The sequence below is a fragment of the Sinohyriopsis cumingii genome, chromosome 5 (assembly GCF_028554795.1).
Source record: "Sinohyriopsis cumingii isolate HCF-2022 chromosome 5, ASM2855479v2, whole genome shotgun sequence".
NCBI lineage: Eukaryota > Metazoa > Mollusca > Bivalvia > Unionida > Unionidae > Sinohyriopsis > Sinohyriopsis cumingii.
In genome coordinates, this window is record NC_142965.1 from 5,872,758 (window position 1) to 5,892,006 (window position 19,249).

The window sequence follows — 19,249 nt, forward strand, 5'->3', positions numbered from 1 at the left end:
AGACCCAATAATGCTTCCTACCTGAAATATTCTCAGCATGTTTTTTATTTTTTAATGTTTTTCTAATTTCATTATGTTTGTTTTTGTAATATTATTGTTATATGTTTTTTATCTTATAGGTGTTGTCTAATGTTGTAAAGCACTTAGAGCTTCTAAAGATTAGGCGCTATACAAAGTCCTCATTATTATTATTATCATTATTATTATTAATTTGTATTTGTTTTCTTCGAATATTAATAACTGTATACCTATATATTTTCAGATATATGTTCGGAAACAAGTTTTTGCCACACACCATCTTTGTTTAGTAATAAGCGTCTAATCCAGGAAAAAAGTCATATAACATATGAATGTGTGCAAGTGAATCATATTTAATTCCATTTATTTAATGGAGGCCATAAGAATATCTCGTTTTATCCTCTCTATTTTGCCGAGATGAGCTTGAAAAATAATGTATTCGGCTCATTTTCTATATGAAATGAAAGACATGGTAAAGCAGCAAAATGATGAACACATTTCGACAAAAGTAAGAATTATATCAAAGTAATTCTTCCAATATGGGTAATTTTTGTCTGCTCCACAGCCGAACGATTTCTTTACTTCCTTCAACTTCGTCAAATAATTAAGTTCAACCATTTTCTCCAAATTAAGAGGGAAATCTATACCCAGTAATCTAAAATTGGACATTGACGAGTTAGTATAAATTTTATGGCAAAAATATGACTGTTATAATTTTGATTAATGAGTTGTCTTTGCTAAGAGTTTTATTATGAAGGTCCAAGGAAATCTTCTTTTGATTTTATAATAATACATAGATCATTTAACATACCAAAATAATTAAATATAATGAAAATACATTCAAATGTAAAAACGTGCAGACAGGATAGTATTAGTCATACGTTTGTAATGCAGCTTTTACAATATTTGTAAAATTTTGAAATAATTTAAGGAGCCAAAACTGACTGCCTTCTATAAAACTTTTGTTTCAACTGTGGTAATCGTTGATTATACAAATCGTTAAGTACTGTCTAGCCGAATGCGCATATAGCATGTTTTTCAATACTTCGATCAATTTCTGTACAAAACTTACAGCTATTTTGTGGTTTATTGATATTTAATGTAATGAGAGTAATATAGACTACAACCACCAGGCCAGCTATCGGCAATGTTTCAGTAATTTAATCATGTGTCGCGGATGATAAATTGTAGGGCAATTAAGAGACAAGTGATTTTCCTTCTCAAGCAAGATTATATTACCAGTAAATAATGGCTCCATCCTGACATATAAGATATATTTGACTTTTGTCGCGCCATAAACTGTTTCTTCCTCCAGATAAATTAGGTTTCTCAAATGGTTCAGTTTTCTGACAAAACAAAAAATACCTTTCTGTACGAAAATAAGATGCAATGCAACGTGCAGCAGGGTATCTTCTGGTGGTAATTCATTGTCCAGTAATTAATTATCTACACTGTATATCTTAGCTTATCCGAAATATATTTCGATTGACCTGATAGTATAATTTATCTAAGAATATTGACATTTTCCATTTTTAAATTTAATTCTGAAATTTAAATTCATATTATAAACACAATCCACATTCAGATTAATAACATTTACTTTAGTGTTGTTAAGTCCATAACCCCATATTGTTATTTAGATATATAACCCCATATTGTTATTTAGGTATATAGCCCTGTATTGTTACTTAGGTATATAAGCCAATATTGTTATTTAGGTATATAACCCCATATTGTTATTTAGGTATATAACCCCATATTTATTTTAGGTATATAACCCTGTATTGTTATTAATACCAATAACCCCATATTGTCATTTAGGTCTATAAGATCATATTGCGATCAAGGATCATAATTCCATATTGTTAGTACTGTCCATAATTCCATATTGTTAGTACTGTCCATAATTCCATATTGTTATGAAGCTCCACAACCGCATCTTGGAAATTTATGTCCATAACTCAGTACTGTTTGCTAAGACCATGACCCTGTTTTTTATTTAGGTCTTCAAACTTATATTGTTATTAAAATCCATAAGTACATATTATTTACACATTATACAGGTATAACACCTCATGGCGTCAAAAGTAATGTACTTAAAGGTCTTTTTAAGACATTTTTGCGAAGTAACTGAATGCATTTTTGTGTTTTTATTCATCTGATGAATAGAAACGTACAAATATAAAGTTCTCTCTTATGCCTCATCTCATAGCATTATACGTTTAGATTACTAAGGATGTTAAGTGTGCTGGAGATATGTGTGGATGTCAGGTGTGCTGGAGGTGTGTGTGGATGTTAGGTGTGCTGGAGGTGTGTGTGGATGTCAGGTGTGCTGTAGGTGTGTGTGGATGTCAGGTGTGCTGGAGGTGTGTGTGGATGTCAGGTGTGCTGGAGGTGTGTGTGGATGTCAGGTGTACTGCAGGTGTGTGTGGATGTTAGGTGTGCTGGAGGTGTGTGTGGATGTCAGGTGTGCTGGAGGTGTGTGTGTGGATGTCAGGTGTGCTGGAGGTGTGTGTGTGGATGTCAGGTGTGCTGGAGGTGTGTGTGTATGTCAGGTGTGCTGGAGGTGTGTGTGGATGTTAGGTGTGTTAGAGGTCTGTGTGGATGTTAGGTGTGCTGGAGGTGTGTGTGTATGTCAGGTGTACTGTATGTGTATGTGGATGACAGGTGTGCTGGAGGTGTGTGTCGATGTCAGGTGTGCTGGAGGTGTGTGTGGATGTTAGGTGTGCTTTAGGTGTGTGTGGATGTCATGTGTGCTGGAGGTGTGTGTGGATGTCAGGTGTGCTGTATGTGTGTGTGGATGTCAGGTGTGCTGTATGTGTGTGTATGTCAGGTGTGCTGGAGGTGTGTGTGAATGTTAGGTGTGTTAGATGTGTGTGTGAATGTATGTGTGCTGTATGTGTGTGTGTATGTCAGGTGTACTGTATGTGTATGTGTATGTCAGGTGTGCTGGAGGTGTGTGTGAATGTTACGTGTGCTGCAGGTGTGTGTGAATGTTATGTGTGCTGTATGTGTGTGTGAATGTTATGTGTCATGTATGTGTGTGTGGATGTTAGGTGTGATGTATGTGTGTGTGTATGTCAAGTGTGCTGTAGGTGTGTGTGGATGTTAGGTGTGCTGGAGGTGTGTGTGGATGTTAGGTGTGCTGGAAGTGTGTGTGTATGTCAGGTGTGCTGTACGTGTGTGTGTATGTTATGTGTGCTGTATGTGCGTGTGTATGTTATGTGTTCTGCAGGTGTGTGTGAATGTTATGTGTGCTGTATGTGCGTGTGTATGTTATGTGTCCTGTAAGTGTGTGTGTATGTTATGTGTGCTGTATGTGTGTGAATGTCATGTGTGCTGTATGTGTGTGTGTATGTTAGGCGTGCTGTATGTGTGTGTATGTTAGGTGTGCTGGATGTGTGTGTATGTTAGGCGTGCTGTATGTGTGTTTGGATGTCAGCTGTGCTGGAGGTGTGTGTGGATGTCAGGTGTGCTGGAGGTGTGTGTTCTTGATTTAATAGTTCCTGAGCACGGATTAACGTAGGTTGAACTCCTTCAATAGCAAGGTAATTATGTACTCTAAACCTCACTTAAACTACAGCTAATAGTTTGCAGTCGGGCGACAGTTTTCTTCAGAACATTGATAACGCAAATAATTAGGTTTCAACGATTTATTAGGTTAGTACATTTTCCAATAAATCGTAATAAAAATTTCTTAGAGTGTGCCAGACTAGACTCTGTTAACTTGTTTTGGTAGAATGCAGTTCACTCAGAGCGTTCTTTATTACGATCAGATAAGAGCTGTGAAACATCATCACGGGAGTATTAAATATCATCATCGTCATTTTATTATACAGGTATTCAATGTACTTTCATTAGGCTATGCATAAACAAGTTGAAATGGATCTAAATGAACTTTTATACATGTTGTGATATGTAAGTGACCCGCAAATCCATTATTAAAGCTTGTTTATTGATCTGATTGCGAGCTTTAATAGTACAACAATGAATGCTACTGTGAACCATTAATTAAGCTTTAATGAATGCGTGCGTTTAAAGTACAACAACGAAGAACCCATTATTTGCTATCTTGCCCCACGGGGACGGTCCACCGACCCACTGCTTATTCAATTTAAGATATGCTTACTATGGAAGTATTGGTAACAATGTTTATTGTACATCACTGATGAGTAAAATAATAAGGGCCTAATACTGCAATTATTAAGTCCTATCCCATCCGTGTCACGCGTCGTTACTCTTCTCAGATTAGGACAAATATATTCGGTCTGTTTGGTGAGTGAAATAAATATTCTTGCCTAGCGATTAAGCCCCATCCTGTGGTGAGGTTCAGTTTCACGCATCCGTGCTCCTTTCACATGTATGACAAATCGACAGAAATATTTTCCTGAAACGTCCTCTCATAGCAAGTTTTAAACAGGACACCATAATAAAACGCAGACATGTGTTGTCATTTGCACTGCTTACACTCACTGAATGCGCTCGATTACGAAAAATTACATCTGACAAGTCTTGGAATGCGTGTCCATTATACATTGGTAGACTTCATCTTGTGTTTTACTTTACTGTGAAAAATGAATTAAATTCCGTTGATTGTGGCTTATATATGACTGTTGCAATCACTTTAACTACAAGCAACTAATGAGTGAGAAGTTTGCTTAACTAAAGGATTGAGCTGATGGTGATTAATGCTTGTTATTGGATCTCTTATTAAACTAAATGCATGGCATTTACAGGATATCACCACTATTTAAACACCTTTATGTTTAATACTGTGATGCTTTGAAGTATGAACTTCACAATCATTCAGTAAAACTAATTGTGTACGGACTGCTTTGTTAATGGCGCGTCTGTGACGTTAACTGTATTAACAATTGCAAGTTTTATTATTGGACGAGTTAGATTCCTGGTTGTGACAAATACAGATGCTGCACTAACACTGGTGGTGCATGACTTGATGCAGCATAAAAAGCTATTCCAAGGATGGAGATACAAGTTGCGGTTGCCATGGTTCTTTTTAAAATACTTGCACAACTGTTGAAAAAAAATAACATGCTGATGACGCTGAGGATTCATCGCAGAGTAATGATAGACTCCAAGAAACTATATAGACATTTTCATAAGTAGGCAGTTTGCGGATACGCTATAGTGGCTATCAAGCGCATTCGTGCCCGTAGAGGGGAGGCAAATTTTTATGCAGATAATATAAGTCTCACCGTTCAGTTTTATTGGTCGCGCCATACTAACATTTTTTTTGTGGGGCGGGGGAGGGGGGGGGGGAACCAGACAGATCCCCCCCACTTAACCAAAACAAGTAAAGTATTTTCATGTATTTTTGTATCCCCCAAGATGCGCGTGTTTGTTTTTGTTTAGAAAAGAATTTCGATAAATTTTTTAGTTTAAACTAAATTATAACGGGGTATTTATTGTATCCTAGTGTTTTCTGAAGGATAGTAGTCCGAAAATGGGTCTCATCCCCATTTTCAGATTTCCTATCTTTGATTTTTGGTGATCTTTGCCAAAGATTTCCTATGTCCCGTGAATGCTATGTGTATCGATGCTATAGTGTGTGTATGCTATATAGTCTGTATGTAAGGACGGCAAAATGTTTGTCAAATTTTTCCCCACTTGTCTTAATATATATTTATTTATTTACTTCTCAAATCCATTTGTTTGTCCTGGTATGCTTTAAATACTTTTTGAATTTAAATTGCAATTCAGTATTTTGACGAGTGAAACGTGTACTACAAGTTAAAATAAAATAAAACTTAGTGTTTTATGTGAGTGGCTATGATGTGGCGTTCCTCGCATTAAAATCTATTTCCAAAATGAGGCAGGCTGTATTCCAGTCGGGGTCCGCACTTTCTTTATGTAATTGTTTCTCCCGACTCGAGTTAGGCCTCCTCTCTAATATTTTAGAGATTTGTTAGTTTGTTAGTAGAGGGTAACTTATTAGTCCCTGTGTTTTTGTTGTATTGTATTATTTATTTCATGTGGGATTTTCCGATACTCTTTCACAGGCCTTTCCACTTCGCGTAGCGCCTTGTGACATAGCCCTGCGACGTCTACGCATCGTACTTTATCCACATGAAGGTCCTCTGTTTCCCTCCTAAGACTTGAAACTTTCTATTTTCTGTTATGTTAGTTCCCTATTCTATTGAGTTACTCTTTATATGTTTTGTGTGTTGGTTAGAGGGAAAAAGGGGGAGTACAATGATTCTTATTTTGAAAACTTTTGTTATGTTCAAAAGGAGTTTAAAACGTATGTCCGAATCGAGGGATGAGGTGAGTGCTCCAGACCGCGCACTGGCGGTTGCACACCCCTAATGGGTAACAAACCGAAGCCTCTTCTCCCACCCAACCCCTCATTCCCGTTCAACACCTCCCTTGAGCACTTTACATTTAATGTTGTAATATAATTGAATTATTAAGCTAATTATAAAGAATTGAAAATTTTGTAGTTTGTGTATTGGTTGGCAGAATCCGGAGGTAATTGTGATTTTATAGTTTGAGATCATATTGTTAGAAAACCCAACATTGTTTAAAGTAGAAGCATCCGGTCAGTCTTGAAAAATTAATGTCATTTGCTAAAAGAATTATAGAATGTTTTAAAATAAAGTTCGGAAACTTTGAAAAACGCAAATCCGCCGAGGCCATTTATTTATATAGTTACCTATTTTTAATATTTCGGTTTTGTCATGATTTATTTTGGAACCAGATGCTTTATCAAAATTTTCAAATTCTTGGCACCTTTCGATCCTGTTTCGTTTATATAATCAATTATTATTTTATATTTAAAATGTTACTTTGTATATCTTTCCCTTTTCCCCCACAAGTTTGATTTACATTTATTATTTTTTCTAATCCAGTCTTTACTCTGTTGGTTAATATTATGCTTAAAATTTTGTAATCTGTGCTTAAAAGCGAAATGTGCCTCCAGTTTTTAATATCCTCTCTATCCCCCTTCCCCTTATAAATAATTGTACTGATTCCCTCCCGCATTGATTTTGACATATGTTTCCTTTTGCTTAAGAAAATATTATTGTACAAAGCATTTAGGATCGGCGTTAACTCACCTTGGAATCTTTGATAGGATTCCGCGTTGAGACCGTCCTTCCCAGCTTATTTCTTTGTAAGTGCAGCAATATATTTTGATATTGCTTCATCGGAGATGACATCATCACACATGTTCTTATGTTCTGTTGATATCATCTCACATTCGACTTCATGTAGGTAGTTGTCGATTGAATGTGTCAGGATCAATTTTTTTGTGTTGTATATAGATTTTTTAAAATATAAAATAAGTAGATAGTATTTAGGATATCAGATTTTCCCGTATACGTTACATTTCCAACCCTAATTTTTTCTAATTTTGCGTCCCCTCCATTCCTTAATTCTTCCCGTTTGTTTAAGCTATGGTTTATATATATATATATATATATATATATATATATATATATATATATATATATATATATATATATATATATATATATATATATATATATATATTTCGGTAATATTTCCTGCCCTGATTATTTTCCCTTGAGTTTCTTCTTCGATTTCTTTTATTTTTTGTGAAGTTATTTTTCTATCTTCCTCATTTGTTGTTATTTTTAGTTGGTTCTTATCTTTCTTTATTGCCCTTGTATTAGAATACTGGATTGCTTTCTTTTTTATTGTGTCTTTTAAAATATCCCATTGTTTTATTATGTCGACAGTTCCATCGTTTTTAAAAACTTCAATAGCATATTTTATTATATCCACAAATTCTGCATCGTTTAAAATTCTGTTGTTTCTATTTTTACTGTCCCGGACCCCACTTACACCTATTCCTAATTTCTAATTCAATATAAACCATTTTGTGATCAGATAATTTAAAATCAGTCATTATAGCGCTTTTATTTATCAGTGGATTGAAATTCGTTCCGTAAAATTTATCTATCCTGCTTGTCTGTCTCTGTTTGTATCCATATGTATTCGCGTCGAACTAAATTTACTTTCCTATATATATATCATATAAATTGTGTTTGTTAATTAGGTTTAACATTTCAGATTTAGAAAGTTTATCATTTACTGTTAAGTCAGTTGTCCTATGTATTTCATCAACGACCCAGTTAAAATCTCATTTACTGTTAAGTCAGTTGTCCTATCTATTTCATCAACGACCCAGTTAAAATCTCACCCTAAAATCAAATTTTCCATTGAAAAAATTAACAAATAGTTAAATAAGTATTCAATAAAAGCTTGTTTTTTAGCTGGAAAATATACATTGATTAAATGCCAATGATTTATCTTAATATGTAATAAGCGTCCCTTAAAAATTCTCCTACAGCCATTAATTCCCAACTTATGCCCTGTTTATTTTTTAATTATTATGGCCACCCCTACTTTGGTGTCTTCATTAATGTAATCATTACAGAAAACTACTGAATTTAGTTTGTCTTCTAAAAGGTATTTTAATTCCGGTGTAATCTCATTATGAGTTTCTTGTAGCATAATCACGTCAAAAGTTCGTTTCTTTGGTTAGTTTGTCTACCTTTTCTTTATCTATCCCATTGCTATTGATTATCTCAATTTGTAAGTTTATTCCCTCCATTTTTGCTACACTTTACCGCATCACTTAATAGGTTGTCTAGAGTCAAATTATTCTTGTCCTTTTTTAAAAGCTCTGGTCTATTTCTAGAGCTTCTTTAGATCTCTGAATTTCCTTCTCTGTTATTTCTTCAATTATTGAATTAGAATCATTTTCATTTTCTGCGTTTGTTTCGTCTGTGCTTTCATTAACCAGGTCCGTGTCGTTCTCCGTTTCCATTTCCAAAATCGTCTTCTACCAGCTCATTATTCTTGTCATTGTCTTTTTCCGTGTCATTTGTTTTGGTCTTTTTGTGTTTGCTTTTTGTCTAGTCATGATCGTTGTCCTAACCGGCGGAATGATAGTTTGTTGGGTATTGTATATGACAAATTTATCCCCACTTATTTCCTCTTCTAGGGAGGGGCTCTAGGATGAATTTGGGCCGGTGTCGATGTGAGGGGTTTCAGCCCTATCAGATCGAACGGCCAATCTTCTGTTTGGTGTCCTTGAGTTTCCTCCTCCTCTTCTAATGGAGGAAGTAGTAGGAGTTTGTTTTTAAAATGTCCCCTTCTTTTTCAAAGGACACAGACTTGAAAGTTTTTCTGGGGGTTGGGGGGTTGGGTGGCAAAATCCTCGCATTCGAGGTCTTTCATCCCCAGAGCTCCCGTTGTGTCACTTTGGGCTTGAGTCCTACTGCTAGTGCTGCTGCTGCAGCATATGTGCCTGGGACATAAGGTTCCTTACAGTTCCTTGATGCATGGCCTTTTTTTAACATCTAGGGCATGCCCTTTCTAGCTCACATCCTCTGTACCAGTAATTCACTAAGAAACCTAGCACATAGAAGAATGTGAGTATCTTCACCGAATCTTCTTTGACTGTTGTGAGTATTCTCACGTCTGTTTTGAAGGTTTGATAGCCCCATACCATGGCCGTTTATTCGGCTTTAACTGGTACTTTAAATTTGTGTTGAATTTTCTTTCCTAAAATTTCATTGTCAACTTCTAGAAGGAGCCCTGTGATGAATCGGCAAGAATAATAAACAATGTGTCTTCCGTTCGGAGGCTCAGTTATGATATGTTTTGTTTTCCTGGCCGATCACCATAATGCGACAAACACATCTTTTTCGAAGACCAAACGATTTTATTATTTAGTGAACCGGATAAGAGTAGCCCCAGTAAGCAACGCCTATCTATATTACATCTTCGTTCCATCATAATATCAACTGTGTATTGTTAGCCACCCATGCAGACATAGATATTCATCCACTAGTCGGTCGTATTCGTTTTACTGACATACATTATTGGTACGATCTTGACAGCCGAATCTTCGTCTTAGACGAGAGAATCATCAGGTTCCAGTGACTCGAGTTCTCGTTCTACTTTCTGCCTGGCTTGCTGTTAAGCATGTTCTAAATTATGTGGATTCTAATTACTTGTCAAAGTCGCGTGGAAGAACAAGCCAAAGATGGTCAGAGTGGCTGAGAATCGTGTTGGCTTTGCATTGATATGAGGCACTGCCTCCGGCGATGAGCAATAAGGCAAACCTGAAAATGGTAGAGAGGGCGGCGCTGCTTTTATTATGGCCACGTATGTCATCGTTTACACGGATTGAAACCGTAGCCAACGTATTACCACCACGATTGCCGAGGAGGTTGATAAAGTAGAATTCATCATTTGGCATGATGATAGTGTCGTCGTTGTTGATGACATCAAAATTGCCGAAGGTTTGAAATGTTTGCGTTTTCTCCCAGTGATGCAAGCTAGACAGGATTTTTTCCCCTTTGACACGTATAATTCTGTAAGCCGTTAAATTCACAACATCATCTTTTTGAAGAGGAGGGGCATCAGTAAATCTTTCATGACTCGAGAAGACCGCCAGATCGTCTGCTTTTGTTGTGTACTGAATACAGTTCGCTTTTTCGAAGCTGTGTCACCGCTAAAGTGAAGTGATGGACCCGACACACTGGAAACATGACTAACTGAAGAGCCCGGACCTTGTGGAATCGTAGTATTCAGGCGGATCTCCAACGGGTACTTAATTACAGGAGTGATTGTACACTGCAGCATATTAACTGTTGTTCTATTTCAGTTAAAATACATATCGTGGACTCGTGTATGCTGCCTTTATCTAATATATGCCAATGTGGTTTTACACGGACAACATTACATGTGTTCTTGAAGGGCTTAACAAACACGAGAATAACTTGCATCAGTGTATTTTGTTTTCCATCGATAATATTTTCGGTTGTGTTTATCTGATTTCGATTCACACAAAGTTGTGAAATGTTGATAAACTCTTAGAAATCAGATGGGTATATTGTCCGTATAGGTAGGCTAGCGGTGAATTGAAATACATAACACTATCGGAAGATATAGGGATTGTGGTGATGCTGACTAGCCGGTTTGCCTGGCTGTAGTACATATGTAATTCTGAAATGACGTCCCACAGTACCATGTTGATACTCCAAATTTCTCCCCCTAGTTAATTATTTCATTAACCACAGTTTCAATATAACCTTTGACAAAACCAATTTGCTTAAATTATCGAAAGGTATTGTATTCACGTGTGGTTCAATGTCGTTAATTATTTTATACGAATCTTGATTGTCACCTCTCTACAATCTTGACTAATTTACATTTTTTGAATGAGATATTGACGGTATAATTATGTTTATAATCTTTCTGTTAAAACTATTAAAGGTTGTATTTTGTCTCAGATTTGTTATATTAGCGTATCAAGTATCAAAGTCTTCAGTTTGAATTAATATTTATTTAACCAGTTTAATATTTATTTAATTAATTTGTATTTGTATTATTTATGAAATTGAATATTTTAGCCGAAAATCTTAAAATAAATTGTGACAACATTCCCACCTCTATAGATTCTGCCACTGGGGATGGGGATAGTTATATTTAAAGAGCACTTTTTGCTGGGATGGAAACCTACCTTTTTAGCGTATTTTGTGACGGAAGGATGGAAACCTACCTTTTTAGCGTATTTTGTGACGGAAGGATGGAAACCTACCTTTTTTGCATATTTTGTGACGGAAGGATGGAAACCTACCTTTTTAGCGTATTTTGTGACGTAAATGCTACGCTCCAAAACGGAAAACAGTGCATGTCATCCTCATACGTAAGAATCTATAAAACAGAACCCAGTGCAAAATAAAAATAGAGTTAATCTGGCACAGATGTTCATTTTGCCTTTGATAGATTGATTCTCATCTTCCTATGTTCTGAATATTGTAATGTCTGTCTGTTAATTGCTGAATTCAGCAGTTTGCAAGCGGCAATAAATTAGAAAGATAACTAATAACATCAAGCTGCCGTCTTATACAATGCATTTAAATCTGATCATGTTTTTATTTTTGAAAGAGGCGTATTGTCCTCTAACTGGTGCTCCAACTCTAATATGAAATGAAAAAGTAGACCGAAGCGTCTGGATTCGGAAGTTGCATGAATACAGTACAAGCAAAGTAGTTATTAGGCTTTCGTTTTGAAGCAATAATACTCTCTACATCCATACTAGGCAATTTTGCACTAAAATTACTAAATCTAATAGCCTATAGATTGTTCTTTGAATTTCTATTTTGGTCTATTTTGGTCTCTTTTACTAGTAATACTCCCACAGTTGCAGGTATGAATCATTTTCCTGCATTACTTTTTATAAAATCTAAATAACAAGCTTATAAAATAAACAAGCATGTGACATGCAAGATGATAGTCACATTATCATATCATTATTCCAGGATCATCTCATTACAGTTTGCAAATCAATGCAAGAATCTCACAGTGAGGTAGGGGGATTTTTACAGACCGGATAACTTTGAATGTTGTAGTATATGCTTTGGCGACGAAGCTATTTAAAAATCATGTTCTTATCACATGTGCTAAGTATTTTTGGATATTAGAGTTATATTGCTTGTCAAATTTACTAGCGCCCGGATGAGTAATTTTATATTGTGGTCATCCATGTTTTGTAAATAACATTTTCTATTTTTCTCCTGACCACAGTTTCAGTAAACATCTAAACAATTTCTTATTCTTTTCGAGGCAGTTTAACATATTTCTTGTTGTTTGGTTTGTAAGAGGATTGCTTGACAGCACATTCCGCTGGTATCTGGAATTATAAAATAGTTATAATACACCTGAAGTGTGCTTCATCTGATAACAAAATTATCATTTCATGAAATTCAGGAATTCCCCAACTCATATTTTCACAAACAAAATGGTTTTCCATTTTCGATTTTCATATGTCCACTGTCCCTTCCTCTGAAAAATATCTTGATACTGCCTCCATCATTTTATACAAAATAATCCAGAGTCACTGTCTCAAGAAAATTTGAGAAATCTAGAGCGAAACCATGGACAAATATATATCGTATAACTCATTTTTCCAGTAGGCCATTGGGAAAAAAAGATCAAAGCTGTAAGGATTCAAATCACGACCGTCGGGAGTAAGGGATGTTTGTCTACTCTTGCGACTTTTATTATCTTTATTATAATCATGAACATTACACGATCCAAATCTGAAGTCATTTTACAGAGCTATCCAAGAACTCGTCGATCGCCATCCACATCTCATAGTGAGAACATTATTGCCAATAGATGTTGATTCATTAACAGGATTGAAGTGCTGAAATAATTTGAACATGGTCTGAAAATAGTAACAGTATATGTTGCAGTTATTGAATCTTAAATCTGGCGGGAAATGAAAGTCAGCTTCAGCACGACAATATAAACATACTCCCACTTCTATTTGACGAATTCAACTACCAGTGTCATGCCTTAGCAGATCTGTAAATCGTTGACAAGGAGAATCTAAATGTCTCATACTTTCTCTTTACAGACAATTACGTTTTGTATCGACCGTTCTGATCGCCTAGTGGTTAGAGCGTCCGCCTCGGATGCGGAAGGTCGCGGATTCGAAGCCCAGCAGAGTCATACCAAAGACTTGCACAAATGGTACTAGCAGTTGCCTCGCTTGACGTTCAGCATTAAGAGGTTAGTATTAGGACTGGTCGGCCTGGTGTCAGGATAATGTGACTGGGTGGGACATCATGATACATGTGTGTGGCATGATGCCCCAGTGCTAGATACACGTTTTATATCTAAAATTTTCAGACATGTTTCTGTATATCACCGAATCTACGCCTGTAAAATAACAGAGAAATATAGTCTCATTTAAATCCTCCAGAATAAGTTATATTTTCGTGAAACTCAGTGCATTCAATATGATTCTTTTAATGCTTATAAATTTGTTCTGCGATGAAGAATCTAGATGTCAAAAAACATTATCTCAGCTTAAACAACTTTATTATATAGTATTTCATCTGAGTACGCTTACACAATATTTAAATTCCCTTAAAATACATCATAGACTTCTTAGTTGTTTTAACTCCGATTCACAATATCCCCAATTATTTAGACAATTCTCTTTAGCTCTTAAAATGTATTTACCAATCTCTAAGGCTATTATAAAATCTCACACTTCACATCAGTAGTTCAATGCCGGTATAAACATGTGTCAAATAAACGTTTTCTGTGCATCTCCTGCCCACGGTACCTTTCAGGGCAGACAGGAATCATCTCAGCGCAAAACTTAAATATGTTAGCTGTTTTATTTTGACTTCACCATGGCAACAGTATATATTAAGAGGCAGCATACCTCTTTATCAAAATAGCATCGTCATTGATCGATGTATATGCTGATTATATATTAGCACATTGATGGAGTTCAGAGACAGAATCATTGAAGATAGTATCATCTATCTGCAGATATCAGCAGACACGTGACATATCGAGGCATAGTTTTTTTAACATATTTTGTTCTAAATCAATAATAAGATGGCAAACAAAAAATAGAATCCCTCTCTTTGTCTAACACCGCAAAATAGAGAGACAAAGTCATTAAACGAAACTCATTAACTTCTATGGTTTATATAAGCAAGTCACATTTTGAGGGTTTCTTAAATTCAGATTGATGCAGTTGCAACTTGTGCAAAGACTAAATGAATCCGATGGACCTGTCAAGTCCTAGTGGGCCATCCAGACTAGGGGCCCCGAGTGGCCGAGTGGTCTAAAGCGCTCACCATTACGAATCACTGCCATCTCACCTCTGTCTGCGTGGGTTCTAGTCCAAGGCTCGGCTAACGTTGGTACGTGGGAAAGCCTGCCGGTAGCTTCTCGTGGGTCGGTGGTTCTTCCCTGGATTTTCCAGGGTTCTTCCTCCACCAGTTATACTGGCCACCATGTATAGCCTATCTTGTGCTGAAAGATGGCGTTAAACCCTAGAACAACAACAACAACAACAACCAGCCAGACTAATGGACTTCCTAGTTAGTCTCCCGTTTGTGACCAATTGTTTTTACACCATTTACAGAATTGCACCATGTCACCATTCACTCAGGGTGAGTGAGACTCGGGTGTTGGGTTTTACTATTTTCCAAGCGAACTTTTATGCTGAATATATGCGCTGCTATATTTATTGATTCGATTACCAAACCCCACCTCTTTTTGAAGCGGTGAATTCCCTATATGGTTGTTAAAACTAAGCACTTTCTCACTTTAACATTGCTTCTCACTTCCCAGTGTCTCTGATCGTATTCATAAATAGGTCTATTCGTTGTTCCCGTTCAGATTCGTTGCACTATGCGTGGATTACGGCTTCCCGAACTTTTATTTTACGGTAAATTTGTTCGACCACTTGAACAAAATACAGGTTAGAGTCTGACAAATTTAGAAGACTATAATAAGCCTTTCATGGTGATTTATCCGGAAACAGAGCAATCAAAAGAATACACTTTAACTGTTCATGTTAAAAAAACGAGTCTCTAAGTCTTAGTCTATTATGGCAACAGAGACACGTTTTCTACCGCCTTTTCAAAACTATCCAACAGCGACGTCGTGGTTTTCAGTTCCTTAGCAAGGGGATTTCCTATAGTGCTTTTGATTATCTCATGACTGCGATTATCTCTGTAAGTATCGTTAACAAGGCTCTGTCTGACTACCACACTAGTACATCCGGTATAGCAAACAGTCCGTGTTCTCATTATCTTGCGTCAATTCCTCTCTTTTATCTGCCTTGACCCAATCCATTCTATCGATCACTAATGCTACCATTTAAACTGACCCATCACCTATTGGTCTAAAGCGCTCTTCGTTACGGATCACTGCCATCTCACCTCTGTCTGCGGCGGTTCGAGTCTAAGATTCAGCCAATGTGGGCATGTGAGAAAGCCTGCCAGTAGCTTCTCGTGGGTCGGTGGTTCTTTCCGGGGTTTTCCGGGTTCTTCCTCCACCATTAATACTGGCCGCCATGTATAGCCTATCGTGCTGAAAAATGGCGTTAAACCCCACAACAACAACAACAACAACCTATTGAATCGTCAGATAATATCACTGCCGCGTTTTTATCAAGCTTTAATTTGGAATTGTAACCTTTCCTATTGACAATGCCTTCCTGTTTTACATGTTCCTGGTCTTTAGATTGCTTGGCATGTCTATTGTTCTTTGAAATAAATATTTTGAGTGCCCCCCCCCCCCACATAGTTTTAATAAATAACCTAACAGTGTCGCCAATTTACATACCGTTGAGAATGTTCTCTCTGTTTCAAAGACAGGTGTAATGCGTTCCCGGATATAGTTAAAAACTGATCTCCAATTTACAAACCAGACAGCCACTCAAACATTTTCTCGACAATGGCTCGGATTAGTCATCGTTTCGTGTCATACCAGTTGGTAAATGCTTCTTGTTCTCTGGTTTGCTGTATTTAAACTCCCTTCTTAACCCATCCACAGTGGACTAAAACGTTTTAATTTGTCAGGGGCCATTATCGTTCGGAGGAAGACGAGAATATGCATATATCGTTTTAGATAAGTCACTAAATTAATTCTGTAATAACATTCAACTAACTTTTAACGATGAAAACAATTATTTTTCCTCAGTTGGCATCTACTCGAAACGACAGCTTTTAATAAAATGGGATGTAAAGCCACACCTAACGAAGCACGTATATTGTCATTTAGTATACTCGTCATAGTTACGATAAGTATATGTTGCCACATAATGTATCAAAGGTGCATAAGTCTTGAGTTTATTTCCTCTACCGTCAACATTCTTACGTTCTACAACTTTTATTCTAGTTTATGGATGATACGAAAACTTGGAGAATACAAATCCGGGGAACGATAACGATAACAATGACAAACTGGATACAACGCACTTTTATAGTATCACAAGTCAAGATAGAGTAGGATTTATACACATTTTGATAATAAATAAACATTACGTTTATAACATAACTAAAATGTTCAAGGAGCCAGTCACTAGCATATATCTGTTGATACTAACGAACCACAATGTTCACATCATAATAAAGGTGTTCCAAGAACCGTCACGATCATATGCTGTTTAATAATAACGGACCACTATGTCAATTTCATAAGAACCAGTCACGATCAGAACAAATTCATCTCATACGGAATGTGTTCAGTGAACCAGTCACGAGCAGAGCAAAATTGTTCCTTCCTAACGTGATGAGAATTACTGTAGATCAAACTAGTTGAATCAAATAATGATTTTGAACGATCATTAGTACCTGACCATGTTCTTTGTCTTTTTCCTGCGATGAAAAGATTGTATCATAATCGTATAACATATCATTTTGAACTTAAAGGAAGGCGTGAACCCGAGAAAGGGAAGTACTTCTCCTGTTGTTGAGCTTACAAAATGGTTTCATATAACTATTTACGATTTTATATTTTGTCGTTTCCTGTAGACAAATTAATACTAAACTCAAACCATATAAACGCTTTCGATGGGAGTATTGAATGAACAGGAGAATATATATTTATAACTAATGTCAAGACAAATGAGATTCTAACAAACCTGATTAACGACTCATTCTTTGAACATTTTTAATATAAGGGTCAAAGGATCCCAACCTGTCCACAATTAGAATTCGATATATGCTAAATGGTCGCACCTAATACAAAATTAATCTTGAAAATAATACTAGAAGTGCGTAGACATAATTCATGTTCCACTTATTATTACAGGAAGACTGTTTAATTCGTATCTTTTTAAATGAGTTTCTTTTGATTTTAAAATGATATAGTGATCAATTCCCACATTCGTAAACCAAAAGTATTTTCAAGAAAATTACATTTAAACAACGTAACAACGTTCAGACTAGATAGAGGTGGTCATTTATTTTTAATGGAGTCTAAAACTTTGAAATATTTCCTCAAGTAAAAGATAACACTGAAAACTGCTTTCGTTTTCTTGTATCTAGATATTTTATTTGAAAGTTTTAATCAGTCATAAATTAAGTAATGCCAAGGACTAAGCATCACACAAGGATTATCTTCTAAGATACTATTTGGAATCATATGAAGCGAATAGTGTTATATCGTTTTGTATAATAGTACTATATCGTTTTGTATAATAGTGTTATATCGTTTCGTATAATAGTGTTATATCGTTTTGTATAATGGTGCTATATCGTTTTGTATAATAGTGCCATATCATTTTGTATAATAGTGCTATATCATTTTGTATAATAGTGCTACATCATTTTGTATAATAGTGCTGTATCGTTTTGTATAATAGTGCTATGTTATTTTGTACAATAGTGCTATATCATTTTGTATAATAGTGCTATATCGTTTTGCATAATGGTGCTATATCGTTTTGGATAATGGTGCTATATCGTTTTGTATAATAGTGCTATATCATTTTGTATAATAGTGCTATATCGTTTTGTATAATAGTGTTATATCGTTTTGTATAATAGTGTTATATCGTTTTGTATAATAGTGTTATATCGTTTTGTATAATAGTACTATATCGTTTTGTATAATAGTGCTATATCGTTTTGTATAATAGTGTTATATCGTTTTGTATAATAGTGCTATATCGTTTTGTATAATAGTACTATATCGTTTTGTATAATAGTGTTATATCGTTTTGTATAATAGTGTTATATGGTTTTGTATAATAGTGTTATATCGTTTTGTATAATAGTGCTATATCGTTTTGTATAATAGTGCTATATCATTTTGTATAATAGTGTTATATCGTTTTGTATAATAGTGCTATATCGTTTTGTATAATAGTGCTATATCGTTTTGTATAATAGTGTTATATCGTTTTGTATAATAGTGTTATATGGTTTTGTATAATAGTACTATATCGTTTTGTATAATAGTGTTATATGGTTTTGTATAATAGTGTTATATCGTTTTGTATAATAGTGTTATATCGTTTTGTATAATAGTACTATATCATTTTGTATAATAGTGCTATATCGTTTTGTATAATAGTGCTATATCATTTTGTATAATAGTGTTATATCGTTTTGTATAATAGTGCTATATCGTTTTGTATAATAGTGCTATATCGTTTTGTATAATAGTGTTATATCGTTTTGTATAATAGTGTTATATGGTTTTGTATAATAGTACTATATCGTTTTGTATAATAGTGCTATTTCGTTTTGTATAATAGTGTTATATCGTTTTGTATGATAGTGCTATATCATTTTGTATAATGGTGCTATATCCTTTTGTATAATAGTGTTATATCGTTTTGTATAATAGTGTTATATCGTTTTGTATAATAGTGTTATATCGTTTTGTATAATAGTGCTATATC